Source organism: Antennarius striatus, chromosome 13 (genome assembly GCF_040054535.1).
Source record: "Antennarius striatus isolate MH-2024 chromosome 13, ASM4005453v1, whole genome shotgun sequence".
Classification (NCBI taxonomy): domain Eukaryota; kingdom Metazoa; phylum Chordata; class Actinopteri; order Lophiiformes; family Antennariidae; genus Antennarius; species Antennarius striatus.
In genome coordinates, this window is record NC_090788.1 from 12302689 (window position 1) to 12308954 (window position 6266).

Consider the following 6266-nt stretch of genomic DNA (forward strand, 5'->3'; position numbering starts at 1 on the left):
GCACCAGGTGCTCCACTTCCTCTCTGTATTCGGACTCATCATTGTTCTGGGTGCGTCCCACCACTATTGTGTCGTCTGTGCACTTTACTATATGACAGTCATACGTCAGTAGGGTGAACAGGAGGGGGCTGAGCACACAGCTTCCTTTATGCCCTTATCCAGAGCCCTCCTCGCTGTCCTTAGTGCCCCTGCCTGCCCCGCCCTGAATGCAGCATCCCTGGCCTTATGCAGAGCTCTCACCTCTGCATTCAGCCAGGGCTTCTGTTTTGGGTAGACGGTGATTGTTTTGGTGTTAGTCACATTGTCCACACACTTGGAGATGAACCCGAGGACAGAGGAAGTGTATTCCTCCAAGTTCACCGCTCCCCCCTGTGGGCCACTTCCCCGAACTCCTGTCAGTCTTGTGTGCTGGAAGCAGTCCTGGAGCACTGGGGCTGTGTCCTGGGGCAACACAGTGACAGTTTTCCTCGTGGGTTTGAGTGATTTCACCCGGGGACGATATGCTGGGGCCAGCATGATGGAGATGTGGTCTGATAGGCCAAGGTGTGGTCGGGATAGGGCCCTGTATGCGCTGCGCAGGTTGGTGTATACACAGTCCAGAGTGTTGTCCCCACATGTGGGAAAGGTAACGTGCTGGTAGAAGCTGGGTAGTGTGTCCGTTAGTTTTATGTGGTTGAAGTCCCCTGCTACCACGTAAAAAGCCTCCGGGTGCCTGATCTGCATCCCGGCGGGATGTAAACAATGGTGATGAACACCGCTGTGAACTCACGAGGCAGATAATGCGGCCAGCATTTAACAGTCACGTGTTCTATCGCCTCAGAGCAGTAGCTCTTAACCAGTTCACTATTTGTGCACCAACCTCTGATCATGTATGCACACAAACCACTCCCACATGTTTTTCCGGATCGATGGTCCCGGTCCGCTCGGAACAGCTGTAATCCATCGATCTGGCAAGCAGAGTCCGGTATGCTGTTGTTTAGCCAGGTCTCCGTCAGGCCAACCACACAGCAGCTCCACATCTCCTCCCAGACCCTCAGCTGGAGGCGTAGCATGTCCATTTTATTGTCCAAAGAACGGACATTGGCGAAGAAGAGTGAGGGGATCGGTGGTCTACTGGATTTTAGCTGGGTTAGCCAGCCAGCCCTCTTTCCTCTTTTCGGCATCCGGGCACATTGCTTGCCGGTCCGTCCTCGGGCCCCCCCACGCCACTCCTGCATTCTGAGTATCCCCAGTTTGCCAAAAGTCGCTTTCACCGTTGGTGGAACAGATGCTATTTGGTTGTTTCTGATGAAGTACAGTTCGGCTGGGCTGTACTTCACATTTATTGCTAAGCTGCTGTTCAGATTTTTTCTTAAAATGGGCATTACAGTAGGAGCTCTAGAAGCCTCTGCAACCCTGTGCGCCGCCATCATGGAAAAAATAAACAGCTGTCACCACAAAAAACTACTCTATTTTCTGTTTAATGCCCATTTACATATAATGCAAACACACTGTACAGTGTTTTGGCCATGGTCTACCCGGAAGTTTGGCCTGCTGGCCGAGTTAGCTCCAGTCTTCATACTTGTCCATGTCTCTCACTTACGGAGCACTGGCAGTAAATGTGCACTCATGATGTTATAGTTGAATTAAGGGTCGAAGGCAGAGTCAGGACTGATGAGGTTTACTCATCACCCCAGTGACTTTTCAACACAGGATCCCTTCAAAAAACACTCACACATGTTTACAGTTACTAGATAGATAGATAGATAGATAGATACTTTATTAATCCCGGAGGAAATTGCATATATCCACTGCTCAGGCATTACATAACAAATAATACTGGATAAACACCAGGAGAAAAGGAAACACTGACATCACAGGACATACCACAAGACATACATTACACTAACAGACAGGCACATGCAGCACTAACAGGACTTATATACTAAACTATAACTAAAATATAAACAGTATAAAATTTAAAAATATTACAGTATTAAAATATAAACAGTATAAAATAAAATTTAAACAGTATAAAATTGAATTAAAATATAAAACAGTATAAAAAATAAATAAATAAATTATATATATATATATATATATACAACAGTATAAAATTAAATTTAAATTAAATTAAATTAAATCCATATTCAACCCCGTGCTGACCTCGCCACCTCCCCCCCGCTCCTCCTGAGAGAGTCATTGTACCCCCTGATGGCACGGGGCACGAAGGAGGACCTCAGCCTCTCTGTGGAGGCGCTGTGTGACAGCAGTCTGCCGCTGAAGGTGCTTCTCTGCTGGGAGAAGGTGGTGTGTAGGGGGTGCCTGGTGTTGTTCATGATGGCCTTAATTTTAGACATGGTCCTGCTCTCCAGAAGCATATCCACAGAGTCCAGGCTCAGCCCGACCACTGAGCCCGCTCTGCGGATGAGTCTGTTCAGACGGTCCATATCTCTTTTCCTGGCCCCCCCACCCCAACACACAATGGCGTATGACAGCACACTGGAGACTACAGACTGATAGAACATGAAAAGGAGCTTAGGACAGATGTTGAAGGAGGCCAGCCTCCTTAGGAAGTACATCCTGCTCTGCCCCTTCTTGTACACACAGTTACTAGCAACTTCCCGAAGGCTTGTGTTCCTGCTAGGTGATACAAACAGTGATGTGCGGTCAGGTGTGGCAGGTGAGGCATGGCCTCATCTAACGTCATAAAAGAAAAAAATGAAAAATGAAAGAAATAAATTAAATGGTTATATTTATCCACTGATGTGTATTATAAAGTTATTTTCCGTTTAACGTCACCAATTTTAGGTTATTTTTACTCAAAATCGCTGCATTTCACATTTACCACCGAAATACTGAAAAGAGGCTTGCTAGGTTAGCTTCAGAGAGTCTGTTACTGCGGTAAGAAACCCAGAGTTTCAGTTTACCTTGCTTCATGAAACAGGTCAGGGCTACTGCTCTAACTCTGGGTTAAGTTACCTCCCTTTGTGAAACCAAAAACCCTGGTTTTCTCTGATTTCATGGTTAACTTACCCAAGTTTTCCACTAAACCTGCTTTGTGAAACGGGCCCAATGTGTTGACATCATGAGACAAAAACATGGTGAAAAATCCGTTGAATGTGTGATGGTTTGGATGAATGCGTTTTGGCTAGTAGGAAGTCTAGTGTGACCGAGCTAGTGAAACTCGACAGTAAACTGAGAGATAAAGAGAATAATTAGACAAGGAACAGAAAATGTTTAAGGAAGATTTAAATGGCAATGACCGTAATAGGAGTATTAGCAAATATGGAAAAGTGAAGCAGAAGGTAGGGTAGCCGCAAGAGGACACAATCCAGTGTCTTATTGTGCTGGTCTCAAGCCCGGATAAATACAGAGGGTTGCGTCAGAAAGGGCATCCAGCGTAAAACTTTTGCCAAATCAAACATGCCAATCAAACCTATGACTTCCATACCGGATCGGTCGAGGCCCGCGTTAACAACGACCGCCATCGGTGCTGTTGATGTTGCAGGTCCCAGGTGGCCGGGACAAACATTCAGATATTGTTGTCCTGTTAAACAGGAGAAAGAAGCACACAGAACGTTGTCGCTGTTTTTAGACTGGTTGCTCTCTTCAAAATTTATTCACAAACATCATAAATCCATCAAAACTCTTATTTTCCATTTCTTTTCGTTACTGGTATTATTTCAATGTATTTTACTTCATCTCCAACGCTCTTTTCGTCAACGTAAACAAATAAATCAATAAAACCATCACTGTATCACTGGAATTTATTACCATTACAATACTGCATGTTTGACCCATATTCTTGTTTATAGTACAATAGTTACGTCTCATCACTTCAAAACACACAATAAAGTACTGTAATAGACCTTCAATCATGGTCTTACTCATGTTAGGGATATCCAACTTTAAATCAGCGCACTTTGCAATGCTCCTTTAAGTAATTATACTCTTATTTTCTTAGTTTTTGCAATAACACCTTTGAGTTACTATATTTACTGTAAATCTTTAATTATTAATACTGAGAGCTGAATTTATTCTTCACCATGTCCAAATAAAATAATATAACGGGTCACACATCTTATAAAACACACACAAGTCACCAAAATACAATACAAAATAAAATACAAAACAGGAGAACTTTGGAAGTGCAAACTAGGGTCAGTGTCCTTGAAAAAGCATTGTATATGGACGTCGCCATTTTGTATTGATTCACTCCGCCAAACTACTGTTTTGCACTGAATTCACTTTTAAACAAAAACGATCTCTTGCAAACACTTTAAAGTTAAGCTCCACCATCAGAACGTGTACTTAATGTTATTATAATCTCATATGTGTCATTTAGTGAGTTGGTGCACTAACACTAACTTGTTAAACAGGAGAAAGAAGCACACAGAACGTTTCCGCTGTTTTCAGACTGGTTGGTCTCTTTAGAATGAGGGGTGAGCTTCCCGTCTGCAGGTGACTTCTTCTTACCCAAGTAGAAGATAATTGAGAACGCCCCTATACAGCCCCCTACTGTTCCAGGTAAACTCTTATTAATTACAGACACTTTGACAAGTGACAGCTCCCAAAATTAATTCAAAACACAATTTAAAATAAATAAAACAACACAAAAATGTGACTACATTCTAGGTGGGTCACATTGACCTACAGGGTGCTGGTGGAAATTGGGCTACTGTTGGTCGAAGAAGGAGAGGAGGAAAGTGTGTTCATAGGAAGAGAGAGAGGAGGAACGCCAAGGGTATAGGACTGAGATTAGGGATGTTGAATGTTGGAACTATGACAGGAAAAGGTAGAGTTGGTTGACATGATGCAGAGGAGGAAGGTTGACATACTGTGTGTCCAGGAGACCAGGTGGAAAGGTTGCAAGGTTAGAAGTTTAGGAGCAGGGTTCAAGTTGTTCTATCATGGTGCGGATAGGAAAAGAAATGGAGTAGGAGTTATCTTAAAGGAGGAATTTGTTAGGAATGTCCTGGAGATAAAAAAGAGTGTCAGATAGAGTCTGAAGCAAGAAATCAAAGGTGTGATGTTCAATGTTGTTAGAGGGTTTGCTCCACAGGTAGAATGTGAGCTGGAAGAGAAGAGAAATTCTGGTTGTACCTTGATGAAGTGATGCAGAGCATACCTAAAAGTGAGAGTTGTCATTGGTGCAGACTTCAATGGACATGTTGGTGCAGGAACATCGCTGGTGATGAGGAGGTGATGGGCAGGTTTGGTATCCAGGAGAGGAACGCAGAAGGACAGATGGTAGCTGACTTTGCAAAAAGGATAGAAATGGATCTAGTGAATATTTTCTTCCAGAAGAGGCAGGAACATAGTGTGACCTATAAGAGTGGAGGTAAGAGCACACAGGTAGCCTACATCTTGTGTAGATGGTGTAATCTGAAGGAAATCAGTGCCTGCAAGTAGTGGTCGGCAAGAGTGTAGCCAAACAGCATAGGATGGTGGTGTGTAGGATGATTCTAGTGGTGAGGAAGATGAAGAGGGCAAAGGCAGAGCAGAGGTGGAAGCTGAAAAAGGAGGAGTGTTGCATGACTTTTAGGAAGGAGTTAAGACAGGCACTGGGTGGTCAGGAGGTGCTTCCAGGTGAATGGACAACTACAGTTAATGTGATCAGGGAGACAGGTAGGAGAGTACTTGATGTGTCATCTGGAAGGAAAGTAGATAAGGAGACTTTGTCGTGGAATGAGGAGGTACAGGAGTGTAGACAGAGAAAGAGGTTAGCTGAGAAGAAGTGGGACGCTGAGATGACTGAGGAGAGTAGACAGGAATACAGGGAGATGCAGTGTAAGGTGAAGGTAGAGGTGGCAAAGGACAAACAAGGGGCTTATGATGACTTGTATTCTAGGTTAGACAGTAAGGAGGGAGAGACTGATCTATACAGCTTGGCACGACAGAGAGACAGAGATGGGAAGGACGTGCAGCAGGTTAGGGTAATTAAGGATAGGGATGGAAGTGTATTGACAGTTGCCAGTAGTGTGATGGGAAGATGGAAAGCGTACTTTGAAGAGTTGATGAACGTGGAAAATGAGAGAGAACAAAGAATAGAATAGGTGACTGCTGTGGACCAGGAAGTAGCAAAGATTAGTCAGGATGAAGTGAGGAGGGCATTGAAGAGGATGAAGAGTGGAAAGGCAGTCGGTCTTGATGACATATCTGTGGAGGTATGGAAGTGTCTAGGAGAGGTGTTTGTAGAGCTACTGACTGGGTTGTTCAACAGGATCTTACATAGAGAGAAGATGCCTGAGGAATGGAGGAGAAGTGTGCTGGTGTCCATTTTT